This window comes from Notamacropus eugenii, chromosome 4, assembly GCF_028372415.1.
Source record: "Notamacropus eugenii isolate mMacEug1 chromosome 4, mMacEug1.pri_v2, whole genome shotgun sequence".
Lineage (NCBI taxonomy): Eukaryota > Metazoa > Chordata > Mammalia > Diprotodontia > Macropodidae > Notamacropus > Notamacropus eugenii.
The window spans coordinates 237,278,838-237,293,987 of NC_092875.1; the positions used below are offsets into that span (position 1 = coordinate 237,278,838).

The 15,150-nt window shown below is 36.8% G+C and overlaps 1 protein-coding gene across 3 annotated transcripts in view; it reads left to right on the forward strand.

Annotated features, from left to right (window-relative positions):
- Positions 1-15,150, forward strand: part of L3MBTL4 (L3MBTL histone methyl-lysine binding protein 4) — a 511,255-nt gene that overhangs the window by 99,731 nt on the left and 396,374 nt on the right. The window lies entirely within an intron of this gene.

Here is a 15,150-nt window from a genome sequence, read left to right on the forward strand (position 1 = left end):
TTTAATGTTTTCCTTGCTCAGTTTACTTCACTTTGCGTCAGTTAATGCTTTTCAGTATTCAGTATTTTCCTTGTTTCTTACTGTACAATAATTTTCCATTACCTTCATATGCTCCCCCATTAGATGGTAAGTTCCTTGAGGGCAGGGACTGTCTTTTGCACTGTTTGTATCCCCAGTGCTTAGCACAGTGCCTGGTATATGGTAGGGCTTTATAAATGTTGATTGATTGATGTGCCAGAATTTTTTTTATCCATTTCACAATCAATGAAAAGTTTCTACTTTGATTTTCATTTTTAAATGCTACCATACCTTTCTCTTTCATTGCCTTCCTTGGAGGGATAATGGAGTCTTTAGATCAGAATATGTGGTCATTTTCACTACTGTTTATGCATAATTCCGAATTGCTTTTCCAGAATGTTGAGACCAATTAATAATTCCCCCAATAAAGATTCATTAATCTGCTTGTTTTTCCATAATATCCCCAGTCCAATTTCAATCTTTTGTCATCCTTGTCAGTTTCCTGGGTGTGAGGTAACGCATCAGGGTTGTTTTAATGTTCATTTCTCTTATTAATGATTTGTAGCATATAGTTGTTAACAATTTCATATAGGTGTCAATAATCAATAGTTCTTTCAAGAATTGTTTGTTCTTATCCTTTGACAGTTTATGTATTGAGAAGTGACTTTTGATCTTACTATCTCTATCACTTAGATATCAGACCTTTATGAGTGATTTTTTCTAGTTTTCCTCTTCCCCCCTTATCCTAGATTCATTAATTTTGTCAGATGATCAATTGATTTGATTAATTGGATTTCATAGCATCAAAATTAACTATTTTCTAATTGCCTCCATTCCTTACTTGCTTAAGAATTCATCCCCTTGCTATAGCTGGCATATGATCTGCTTCTAATGAATGGGAACATTAAAAATTTTTTTAGTAACACATAGAGCCGTTACAAAAGAGATCATATAAGGCACAGAGAATTGCAAATAAATGTAAAAAAGCATCAATAGAATACAGTGCATTAAAAAGTGTTCAATTCTGGGAGCACAATGAAAAGACATACATAAATTGGACTGATGAAATCCTAAGCAGTAAGCACATTAAAGAACAAATCATAAAAATAATAACATTGTGAATGACAATGATAATAATGAGACAGTATGCCAAAATTTCTGATATGTTGCTAAAGCCAGCCCTCTGAGGAAAATCTTATATCTCTAAGATATAAGGTGGGGGTTAGGAATGACTTCTAGACTTCAATCTAAACTTCAAACTGTATTATAAAATGATAATCATCAAAACTAGTTAGTTCTGTTAAAAAATAGAAAAGTAGATTGGAGCAAGGAAGAATCAGAAATAATTGAACACAATAACCTTGTGTCAACAAATCTCCCAAAATAATTTGCCTAGGAAAAAATCTGGTATTTGGCAAGAAATAAGGTTTAGATAAATAGTAAGCTACTTTTACACTTTTAAATTTTGATAATCTATTATACATCTACATGTGATTTATATATATTTGTTTTATACTTTTTATGTTTTTAAAATGTAGTTATTAAGATACATATGAATTAATTACTGTTTAAGTTTTATTATGGGAAAAAGAGCTGTGGAAGAAGATGCTTCCTAATTTTATAATTGTAGGAAATCACTTAACCTCTCTAGACCTAAGTTTCTTCACCTTTAAAATAGGAATAACCCTGTGTTAGTTACCTTACATCTTTGTTATAAAGAAAAAGACTTTGTAAACTGATGTCAATTATTTTATTAACTATGGAAAGGTTCTATTTGAGGTAAAATAGAAAAGAATATAACATATAGGTATAGCAGAGGCTTTGTTCAGTTTAGGGACTGAGCTTTTCTTTCTTTTTCTTCTTTAAAAAAAATATTCCTAGCTTGAATTTATTGCTCTCTCAGAAATTCCATTGAAGCCTCTAGCATTGCTGGTCCTCAGGAAGACCCTAGAGCTTTTGTCTGCATTCACTGACTGCTCCTGAAAGCTGTAGGCATCTAGGTACGAGTCTGAGTCTTAGTTGTTAACAGTCTTTAATCTCTTCTTTGATGCCACTTGAGCCTCTACTGTCTAAGCATGACTGGTCATGCCACAGCAGTTGGAGTCAAACATCTCCTGTATTTTTTCTTCTTTGAGTATTTGTTCTCTGTTAGACTCCCCCAGCAAGTGTTCTTTAAATCTATAATAGGTACAGATAGCTGCTTTTGGGATCTGCCTTCTTGTCCCTCCTTGCCTTGCTGTCCTGATTTAATGATAGACATTTTTAAACTGCAATGGAGAGTTGTTCCTCTTCCTTGGGTCTGCCCTCTTGACCCTCTGAATAACCTTATTGGCCTCTTGTGCACAGAGATTCACATTATCATAGAATTTCAGAATTGGGAAGGACTTCAGGGACTACCTATTCCCACATATCACTGAAAAAAGATTTCTCCTACCATATACTTGATAAATGTTATCCAGAAGTGTTTATTCAGTCTTTGCTTGGAAATCTTTCAAGAAGGGAGGACCTTCAGACCAGCCTGGTCCTTTTTTGGATAGTTCTAAAAAGCTATACTTTATCCCTGGTCTTAATTTGTCTTGCAGATTCCACCAATTCTTCCTGATTTTATTCTAGGGCCAAACAGAACAAATCCATTCCTCTTCCACACAATGTCCTTCAAATGCTTGAACACACCTATTATTTACAATTTTGAGTCTTGTTCTCTCTAGGCTAAACATCTTAAGTTCCTTTAGATAGTCCTTATATGTCAAGAGCTTAAGGGATTGATTGTCCTGGTTCCTGTCCTTTGGATGTTCTTTAGTTTAGTAAGTATCACCACCCTGATCTGGGCTTATCTCCAGTCATCCTGATTTATGTCTTGCCACTGGACTCAGAAGACCCTGGAGGAGAGAGTGAAGCTGATGACTTTGCACAACCTGTCTCACTGAGATCCATTTCACTTGCAAGTCAAGACATCAGTTCTCCCAGTGTCATTGGTCTTCTTCTAGAATGAAGGACAGACAACAAAACAACAGTCACTACCCTCTTGCTGGAAGCTTTGCTTTTTAAGGTATCCCTACAGCCCATGGCTGTCATGTTGTACTATTGATGTATTCATACCTGAAGTAATCTTAAAACCCCCAAGATCTTTTTCAGAAAACTGTCATTTGGTTGTGTCTCTGTAGCCTTTTTCAAGTGAAATTGATTTTTCAAGCCTGAATGTAAGACTTTTCACTTATCCCTGCTATGTTATTTAATTTTGTTAGGTTTGTATCAGTGTTCCAGCCTTTCAAGATCTATTGGATCCTGACTTTGTCATCTAGTGTGTAAGCTTCCCCTCCTTCTCCTCTTCCTCATTTATATAGCACTTTAAGATATACAGCCAGTTTTGCTCAAATGGACAAATATGTTCCTAGAAAGCACCTTGCTATGCAAAAATCACATAGTAAAACCCACAGAGTTTAAGGGGTAAATGGAGTTAGGGGCAGAAACTTAAAAACTTTATCAATGACATAAAAAATAGAAATCTAATAAAATGATTAATAAGTTTTATACATGTATTGTGGTTCTATTGGGGCTGCCAGGTTAGGCAAATTGGGTGCAGTGGCCATGGTGGAAGAGGATGGGAGTGAGTATATGGTACAAACTAGCTCTTCTTTCCTCCCAGCTCCTACTGCAGCAGAAGATATACAGTAAATATGGTACTTTACTTTGACAAAGACCTGAGAGTTTGCTTGTGCAGTGCAAGTGGATGACCAAAGGGTCATAGCTTATGAGTTATCATGAAGTGGGGCAATTTTCTGTGTTTTTTCATTTCTTGTGGAAGAAATTGGACAGAGTCAAATTCAAAATTTGAATTATGCTCAGATTGTTCCCTTGTATCATTTGGGTTGGAACTGTTTGCATTTTCTCTTGGTTTTTCATACCAGCCCTGTAAGATACTGTTATCTGTGGAGTTTAAAGATACTTTCTGTTTCTTTGTCCAAGTCATTTATAAAAATCTAAGTAGCTTTGAGTTAAATAGATGTCTTCTGCAACTACAGTGGAAATCTTCCAAGCTGACATGAAGCAATTAATAATTACTCTTTGGGTTTGAGTTTTCATCCAGCTTGAAGTTCACCAGATTGTATTATTGTAGAACTCTTTGGTCTCATCTTTTCTACAAGAACATAATGAGATAACTTTATCATATGCTTTGCTAAGATCTAGATAAACTATCTGTAGCAAGGAACCTTGTGAATAAAGGAAATGTAAAGTGGCAAGACCTATTATTTCTGAAATTGTGTTGATTCTTTGTGATGTTTCGTTTTCCTTCAGAAATTATGTAATATTAGTTGTTAAAATTTCAATGAACAAAAGTATTTTTTCTACCCACTTTCCATCTTCCATTTGGAAAAAATATAGAAATAAAAAGCTTGCAACAAATATGTATAGTTTTGGTGTGTTTACTCAGTTGTGTCTGACTCTTCATGACTCTATTTGGGGTTTTTGTGGCAAAGATACTGGAATAGTTTGCCATTTCCATTCCCAGCTCATTTTGCCCTGAGGCAAACAGGGTTAAGTGACTTGCTCATGTTCACAGATCCGGTAAGTGTCCGAGGCCAGATTTGAATTCAGGAAGATCACTCTTCCTAACTCCAGGACTGGTGCTTTGTTGTACCACCTAGCTTCCCATTGGCCATATCCAAAAACTTTGTTTCATTTTCTGTCTTGAGTTCTTTACCCCTCTCGCAGGGTGGGGATAGCATGCTTCATCATTGGTCATCTGGAATTTGTGATGGTCATTGTATTGATCAGAGTTTTTACATCTTCAAAGTAATTTGTCTTTACAGTGATTTTTATTCTAGTATAAGTTGTTTTTATATTTCTTCTCATTTCACACTGAGTTATTTCATATGACTCCAGATTTTTCTGTAACCATACTATTCGTCATTTCTTAACAACACAATGCATTTATATACTATAATCTATTCAAAGATTTCCCAATTGATGGGAACTCTCTTATTTTCCAATTCCTTGCTATCATAAAAGAGCTCCTACAAATATTTTTGTACATATGAGTCATTTTCTTTCTTTTGATTTAAAGTAAAGACATCATGGTATCTTTGGGTCACTGGTATACATAGTTTGATAAATGTCTGGACATAGTTCCACATTATTTTTCAAACATCTGGGTCAGCTCATAGCTCTACAAGCAGTGAATCAATGTGTCCCATTTCCCAAAGAAGGTAGTCCAAAAAAGAAAAACGCAAAATAACGAAAAAAAACAAAACAAAAACTGGGGGCAGCTAGGTCACAGAATGGATAGAACATCAGCACTGGAGTCAGAACCTGAGTTCAAATGCTTACTAGTTGTGTGACCCTGGGCAAGTCACTTAACCCCCAACTGCCTCAAAAAAAAAAAAAGAAAAAGAAAAAGCAAGCATTTATTAAGGGCCTTCTGTGTGCTCAGCACTTTGCTGAGCTCTGGGGACATAAAAAAAAGATAAAAACTGCCCTTAGCTTCAAGAAGTTACTGATCTAATGGGGGGAGATAGCATATAAGCAACTTTGTACAAGAAAGCTATATACAGCCCAAGTAGGAAATAATCAATGGAGGGAAGGTGGTAGAATTAAAAAGAACATGGGACTTAAAGAAAGCTAGGGGAATTAAGAGGTGTAGAGATAAGGAGAGAGAACATTACAGGCATTGGGACAATCACTGAAAATGCCCAAAGCCAAGAGGTGGAACATCTCCAAAATTTCTCATTTCCCCCCCTTTTTTGGGAACTTTGCCAGTCTGAGGAGTATAAAATGGAACTTTGGAAATATTTAATTTGTATTTCTATACTTAGTCATTTGGAGCTTCTTTTTCATATGATTGCTGATAGCTTAGATTTTTGTCCTTTGACAATTGTCTGTTCCTTTCCTTTGATCATTTATCATTTGAAAGAATGTCTTTATTTTTATAAATTTCAGTCAATTTCATATATATATTGAACATGAGCCCTTTATAATCCTCTTTGAATTTAGTGAAGCTGGTTCTGAGATAAGAGGCAGACATGATCTATCCCCAGGCCCAGACTTGAAAATTTTCAGCTGGTGAAGACCTTGCCTGAGCTTGCAGCCCATTGTGAGAGCCTTGGAGGACCCAGGGCCTCCTCCCCACCACAGTGAGGCATTGGAGGGAGGGAGGGAGGGGATGCTGCCAATGGATTCACTGATCAAGGCCCTTAATCAGGATATTGCACAGTGAAATGTTCCCCTGACCTGTCTGTGAACCCTGCAGGCTGTTGGGTAAGTGGACCTGCTTTCTTTTTCAGCCTTCTGCTAATTGGGTGTCCAGTAGTTATGGAAGGATCAGGGACTGACTCTGAAATCACTTTCCTGTCTTTGTATCAGATCCAAAGAGGCTGCTTGGAGGCAGAGGAGCTCAGGGAGGAGCTGGTCCAACTTCTGTTACACATGGAAAGGGATGGGGCTTATCTTGAGTGATGTGGCAGCCTCATAGGGGAGCTTGGATCAGAGTCTGGGTTTTTGCCAGGGTTGGGCTTTATTTTTTATTTTGAACTCCCTCCCCCCCTCCCCCCCGCCCGACTCTCATCTCTTATTGATTAGATTTTCTAGACTATTGAGCATGAGATTGGAGTTCCCTGTGTTCAATTAATTTTTTTCTTCCAAATTTATTATTTATTTTAATAGTAGTTTACAGAATTTTTTTGTGTTGGGAATTTTCTTCCTCTAGCCTTTCTGCCACCTATTGAGAAGGCAGGCAATATGGTATCACTTATACATGTGAAATCATGCAAACCATGTTTCCATACTAGCCATGTTGTCAGAAAAAGGCAGGAAAAATAAAGTGAAAAAATTATGCTTCAATCTGCACTCGGTTCATCAGTTCACTCTCTCTTTGGAGGTAGATAGCATTTTCATCCTTGTGTCTACTTCCTCAACCATTTGTTTCTGTCTGTTCCCCTTCATCTCTGTGTTACTCACAAAGCATAATAATTCTTTCACAAATCTTCCAGCCTCTTCAGAGTTGTCGGTTAAGTTTCTTTCTGACTTTTTCAGATATGTTTTTAAAAAACAAAACATTAAAAACAAATAAGGACCCTTTTCTTGAACAAATAACTAGTGAATGATTTTCTTTGTAATTGGTACCCAAGAAGAATTCGTGTCAACTCAAAATAAATTTCAAAGTGACATTTCCCTCAGATAAACTTCAGTGTGAGAGGCTGTGTAGCAGAATGGATGGAACACTGACCTCTCTTAAGTCAGGAAGCCTCAGGTTCAGAGTCCTGCCTCGGACATATCCTGAGCCTGTGACCAGTCCGGGATAGTCACTTGACTTTTCAGTGTCCTGGGCAAATCTTATAAATTGTAATTTATCAGATGGTTGTTGATCCTCACTGACAGTTTCCTGACCTATGCCAATGAACACAGGTCTAGTTTGGAAAAAAAAAAAAGAAAAAAACTTCATTGAATTTTTTTCTAAAACCTATGATGATCAAGCATAGCTCTTTGGAGATATTTGGATTTGGCTTGACTTTTCAGGGTTTCTATTGCATCCTTTTGTTATAAGCTTGATTTGAAAATTTATATTGAACAAGATGGGAGAGAAATAGGTTGAATTATTATATATGTATGTAAACATAATATATATTTTGCTACATGGAATTTCTGCAAAATTTGTGAATACTTCTTTTAGAAATAATGATATTTAATTTTTATTACCTTTGAATTTATAGGTCTTCTTACATTTTTTTATTGTAGCTATTCAAGGTCAGTATCTTTAAAAAAACACTCTTTTTGGCTAACACTGTCATTTCACAGAACATAATGTACCTCTTCATATTTTTTCTTTTCATCATTCCTTTCTTTTTCCCCACCTTGAATGTTCTCTTTTCCCATTTATTTTGAAACAGTTCTCTTTCATCCAGATTTTGGCCAACCTTGAAGATCCTACTCATCTTGTCAGAGGCCTTTTTTTGGTCCAATACAATCTAAACTGATCTCTTTATTTGTGCTGCTGTTGTACTTGGTTAGCACTAAACAATTTATACTTTTGTTGTTTCATGCTTATGTCCTATGTGTTGGTTATTTCCCTTCAAAGCAGTGATTTCTCCTATTACTTTTGTATTATGGCCACATAGGTGCTCAGTCAGTACTTGGTGATAGCATTGATTATTTGAAATTCTAATCATGATTATAACATTTTAAAAAGGCATTTCCAGCCTGTTACTTTTCTTCTTTAAAACTGTATTTAATGTTTTATTGATACTTTTTAACAAAATCAGTCATTTCTCTCTGTTCCCTCTTCCTGAATCTTCTCTGGTGAGAAAGAAAAATAGTCAATCAAAACTGACCTTCAAAATGCTTCTGTCTGATTCATGTCACATTCTGTTCTTGTAGCCTTTACCTACAAGAAGGAAATTCAATTAAATTCTGTGAGTACTCATTAGATTCCTGTTTTGTAAAAGGCACTGTGCTAGACACTGAACATACAAGATAAAACGGTCCTCGACCCCAAGGAACTTGTGTCCCCATGTGTTTTATCATCTGTCCTGCTAGCACAGGATTGGCCATTGAAGTTTTTAGACTTTTAATGCTGTTTCCATTCATGTTATTGTTCATTTTGTTCTCCTGGCTTTTCTTTTCTAATTCTGCATCCGTTCCTACGAGTCTTAAATTTTTCTGAATTGCTCCATGTTCGCAATTTCTTATGGTACAAAAGAGATCCCATTTACATGAATTCACATTTATGTAGCACTTTATTTAGTCATTCTCCTATCAATGGTGGATACCTAATTTGTTTCTGTTTTTTGCTGCCACAGAAAGTCTGCTTTACATATTTTGGTGTATGTGAGACCTTTCTTTATGGGATTAGTGGACTCTCTGGGACAATGGATATAAATGGTTTGGTGGCTTTTCTTGCATAATTCTAAATTATTTTCCAGAATGGTTGGATTAACTCATGGCTTTACTAATAGTGTGTTAGTGTATTCATTATCCCAAAGCTCCTCCAGCATTATAATAATTCTTTCATTTGCTCTTCCCAACAACCCTGGAATAGGTGCTGTTATTATCCCTATTTTGCAGTGAGGCATACACATATGTAGATTCAACTGCACATATATAACTATGCATATATATATGCATCTTAGATTTATCGTATCTATCTATATAAGTATGCATGTATATACATGCATATAATCATGTACTCAGATATGCACACTTATGTCCACATCTGTTCTTCAGCAGAATCCACTTTCTGACACATCCTGTCACACATGTTGTATTTAAAAAAAATTGAGCTATGTGTCCTCTGTAAACTCACCTGAAGATTTATTAGCTTCTCATTCGTAGGTTTACTCACTTACACATATCAGTATACATGTATATGCATCCATGTAATCATGTGCTTAGCTATACATACTTATATGTGTGGAATTGAGTAAATCTAGGAATGAGAAGCTAAATAAGTTTAATGAATCTTTAGGTTTAGATTTCAGCCAGCCCTTAGGTGAGTTTAGAGGGGTTCCATAGATCAATTATTTAAAAAAAAATTGCAGTGTATGGGAGAGAGATCTATATAACAAAGTGGTTATGGCTGAGGAATTGATAGGAATAGAGTAAAAAAGAATTGTCTAGGGGTAAAATGGATAGTCATTTGAAAAAAATATAGCTTCAGTTTATGGAAAGAGAAAATAATGTGGCTCCAGAGCAACAAGATATAATTATTTTAACCTGTGATTCTCACATACCATTGGGTTAGATTTGAACCCGGAGGAAAAGAAATCCAGCCAACTGCGTAACATGAGGAATTTTAAAGACCAAGAAGAGAAACAAGAGGAAAATAATAATAAAAAAAACCTTTCAAGTAACAAGTCATACTTTCTAGGGCATGGATCACTATTATAAAGGGATGCACACGCACACACACACACACACACACACACACACACACATTATTTTTAGCTTGTAAAGCCCTATTGATTTCAAAACAGCCAAGGAAACTGTAATAGCCATATGATTAGTGTATTGTGATACATGGTATTTTTTGTCTCTAAAAGTGTCATTGATATCTGAGAGTCTTGACACTTTTAATACAGATTTTAAACACAATAAACAAGGGATCAGAGTGACAGAGACAGTCCTTTTGTGATGGCAATGAGAGATGGTCTTAGGCCATTTTCCCTGTCATGTTGTCCATAAAATAAGAGCCCACTTCTTAAATCCTGTTATCAGCTTTTTACAAAGAACTGAATATGGGTTTAGCTGAAAGTTACCCCCAACATTTACTAAGCTGTGTGGCAAAGTCATTTAACACCTCTGAACTTCAGGTTCCTCATCTGTACAATGGTAATAAAATATTTATAGTAGCTACCTTACAAGGTTGTTATGTTGATATAATGCATAGAAATGCTTGGACGCTGACTCCTATTAAAATATAAACTTCCTAAGGGTAAGGACTTGTCCAGACTTTTTATCTGTTCTAGTACTCTCTGTACACAGAAGTCCTTAATAAATGTTGTTGTTAAATGACTCACAAGATCACTCAGACACTCGAGAAGCAGAGAATGGATAAGGAAGATGTCATGGTTAACATGTCAGGAAGACTGTCACTAGACTTTTTGCAGGATTAGTATGAAAGCACTGAGTGGTAGATATAATTTATAAAGCCAACTCTATTCCAGGAGCTGTGCTAAGTCATTAACCTTTTTTCTGAAGAGTTGTAGGATACTATAACCCATTGATGTGTGCTATAACTGGCCTACCTGAATGAATCAGAGTATTAAGTTTGAAACTGAATCCATGGATAGTCGGTCCCTCACCTGAGGGGCTGGTTCAGAATCTTTTGCATTAGCCTTTGGTTACATGGTTTGAATTGTCTTCCCTAAGCTTTCAGAAAGAAGATGTGTCACTTTACTTATTCAGAAAGGTGGTTTAATTAGCTCAGTACAATACCTGAATTGCTTACTGTGTGGGACTACATAAGCCATCTCTCTGAAGGATTGGAAGGTAAATGGAGACTAGCAATAGAAATCGTAATATCCTAAGCCCCCAGTGACCAACTCCTTTGATGCCTATGAAACAGATGTGGTATCCCATTTCTTGCTGATGAGATCTCATCTAGGGATTAGAGTGAAATATTGATCAAACTATTAAAATGTAGAGTTTGCTCTCTTTACCTGGTAGCTCCCAACCCCCATCAAATAGTGGATTCCATCCTTTCAAGTCACTTCCCAGTGACTTCAGAGGACCACCGTTCTGTGACCACAAGTTTATTGTGCATTAGAAAAAAAGCAAAGAGACCAAATACTAGTGTTTGCATCTGATTATCTCCTAGTTATTTTTTCCATTTTCCTCCCAGTCCTTTGAGTTCAGTTGGATAGATTCTCAATATTACACATATGCAATTTATGAGAAAAAAATGGTGGAAGGGGTTGTGTACTATCTCAAACTTATGGACTTAAAAACCCCAAAACAAAAGCACAAAGTTGAGAGGACAGTGAAGGGGTTCTGTCTATCTTAATCCCCATTTTAGGATTGTGAACTAAAGCAGCTTCCTGAGGTTACTGGCTAAATGGATATTCATACCGTTAACAGTGTCAGAGATTCTGGATGTTTTCTTTTTTTTGGCCTTCATTGACTGTTACTGTCCTAGGATCAGAAGTGATCTCTGCTGTGGTGGCTTCCATAGTGCCATTCCTCATGATACTGTAGCTTCTGGTGGAATGACCATGATATCCTCACCTTTCTCTCGAGTCCCTGATCATTCTATCTGCTCCCAGCCCTCTTCTGAAAGTTCATGTAATGAGATTAGAAGAAGGAAGTATAAAGAAGGTACTTCAACATTCAGATAGCATCCCTTTATTCCACGAATATTTAACCTCTTTGTGTCCTGGACCCTCCTTGTTAATCTGGTGAAACCTGTGGGCCCTTTCTAAGTTTAAAAAGTCACAATGGAAGAAGATGCTAAATTTTGATTAGAGATTAGTAGAAATAAAGATGTACATTTTTTCCCATCTAGATTCATAGACCTTTAGAAATCTGCTCATGGAACTCTTGGTCTGTGGATTCCATGTTAAGAATTTCTGCTTTAGCCTAGCATCAAAAATTGCCTTATCAAACTCTGTTTCAGCGAATCATCTTGGGCCAGAGGAAAACGATTCACAGAAATAACAGGGCAAGCAGGGCACCAGCTGCCTGAGGCTGATGAAAAAGGGTCATATTTGTGGCAGTATAGCCAACTACTAAGAGAAATCACTTATTTCTACCAAGAATAGTATAAACTGAGATCAGGGGTTTTGTAGCAAGCTCCACTGGCCTGAGAGCTCATTGTTAAGTTTTCAGCTTAAGCATTCATATCTGGGAAATCAGTAAATGTTATAACTCCGAGCTTGATATATTGTTTGGTTGACTGTCTAGACTTTGGAAAGTGATGGAGAACGTTGGCCACAAAGATTAAATTAAAAAGTACATCAGGTGCACTCTCCCCCTTTTCCTTCTCCTCTCCATCTTCCTCATTTATATATATATAACACTTTTAAGATATACAGACAGTGTATATATACTGCTCTAATGGACATACATATTCCTGGAAAACAAAATCACTCAGTAAAAAACACAGAATTTATAGGGAAAATGGGGTTTGGAGCCAAACGCTTAAGAACTCTATCAGTGAAATATATAAAAAAGATAAGGATCTAATAAAAATGATAGTACAGTTTTATACATGTATATAGTGACTTTATCGGGACCCTACCCATTGGTAAAGTTGGGTCCAGTGGCCATGGTGGAAAAGAATGGGAATTGAGGGCATGGTGCAAACGAGCTTTTCTCCCCATAGAGCACTTACACCAGAAGATATACAGTAAAATAGAATACTTTACTGTGACAAAGACCTGAAAGTTTGCTTGTGCAAGTGGGTAAGTCTGATGGGTTGTAACTTGTGAGTTATCATGAAGTGGACTAGTTTTCTTGAGTTTTTTCATTTCTTGTGGAAGAAATCAGAAGCAAACTCAAAATTTGGGTTATGCTCAGAATGAACCCTTGTGTCAATTGTATTGGAACATATTGTTGTTTTTGAACACATAGCAGCACTGTGTGTATTATCTCCTTTGGTTTTCATGACAACTCTATGAGGTAGATGCTTTCTGTTATCTTCATTTTACAGATGAGGAAACTAAGGCTGTTGCTGTTCACTTGTTTCAGTTGTGTCTGACTTTTCATGGCTACATTTGGGGCTTTCTTGGCCCCAAATGGTGGTTTGACAGTTGCTTCTCTAGCTTGTTTTACAGATGAGGAAACTGAGGCAAGCAGGGTTAAGTGACTTGTCTAGGGCCAGATTTGAACTCTTGAAGGTGTCTTCCTGACTCCAGACCTAACAGTCTATCCACTGTGCCACCTAGCTGCCCTAAATGAGGCTGAGAAAGTTTAAATTTAAACTTGTCTAGCGTTATATTGCTCTATGATGTCTTGAGGCAGGATTTGAATTCATCTTCCTAACTTGAAGTCCAGAATTCCATATATTATACCACGTAGCTGCCTCAGTAAGAAGGTAACCTCATGTCTTTTAACTTGCTTAATCATCTCTGGCAGCTGTACTAGTTGTTATGCTTCAAGTGCCAATGTTTTAAAGAAATTACTGGGAGGAGAATTGTTTGAACAACATTTAAATATGTGACGTTGGGGAAATTTTCTCTTGGCAGTGTTTTCATGTGTCACTTTTTAGAAAGCCACTGTATTCAAAATGTCATTACCAGTAGGATACATTTATTGTGGCATCATTTTCTCAGGTTATTTTATTGTAAAATATTCATTGTCTCTTAGGAATCTAGCAGAATTTTTTTAGGAAGAATGTATCTAATTCATTCAATGAAAAATATTTTGAATCTCTTCGGGGGAGTGGGGCATAATGGACCTCATTTATTAAGCGCCAGCTATCTTCGGGGCACTGTGCTAAGCACCGGGGATTGAAAGACAAAAACCTGTCCCTGACCTAAAACTTACATTCTCTTGGGGAGATGTGACTTGTAAATATATAAGAAATTTCATGATCATTTGAGAAGGGAGAGAGAACCAACACATCTGTGTTTGGGGAGTGCTGGAGAAGAAAGGAGAATCCTGAAAATCTTTTCCCGGTACTTGAGCTGAGCCTGGAAGGAGGCTAAGCATTATAAAATTTTGAGGTGAGGAGGGAGTGCATTCCTGGCATGGGAGACAGCCTGGATAAAGTCACCAAGATTGTGCTTTTGTGGAATAGAAAATAATGTAGTTTTCTAGGAGAGTATATTAATGTACACAAAGTACTATGAAATAAATACAAAAGTAAAATAGATAAACATTTTCTCCTAAGAAAGCCCTATAGCTGTCACTAACTTTTTGCACTTCAGTTAAAAGTATTCCTTTGAATGGAGTATAAGATGTATACTTGCCTAAAAGGCTCCAGGGTATGAATGGCAGCCCCAGAGTTATAAAAACCTGACTTAGGAATGGCTGCTACCTACAAACAACCTCTGCTTCCAGAATTCTTACCCTCATAATCCCTTTATCTCTTGCTACCACAATCTGTGTAGTCAAAATTGGGAGGTTCCACATACCTTGTGTTTTTAGACAGTGGACTTTTGGGGGCATCATCTTAACTGCTTCTTTGCAGAGATTCAAAAGTGACTTCTGACTGGGTCATGCTCCCTCCTGATGCTTTCCGATGCGGATTTGCATGCTAGCCAATCCTTGGACTTGTGTCATGAAAAAAGGGTGGTGTCCTTGGTGTCACAGAATGTGATTTCAAATCCTAACTGCTTTTGTGACTTTGAGGTTCCTGCACTTGTTGGAATTCCCAACGAGCAACCTGCCTATATGGTCTTTGTCTTTGCCCCAGCAAAGTTCTGGAGATGCCAGTGCTCTAGAGCAATTTTACTAAACTTAAATAGAAATGGGGGTGGGGGTGGCAGTAAAACTGTACATAGAACTACCTTTGGAGTGCATATTGACTTAGAAAACATCTAAATTTTATCTGTGTTCTATAGTATTTTTATTTATTTTGTTAAATATTTTCCAATTTCATTACAGTCTGGGTCAGGCATCACTCCCTGGTCAAGTGTTTGACACCTTTGCTCTAGAGGTCTTTCTTAAATCAGACCCTCCCTGAATTAATGAATTCCCAAG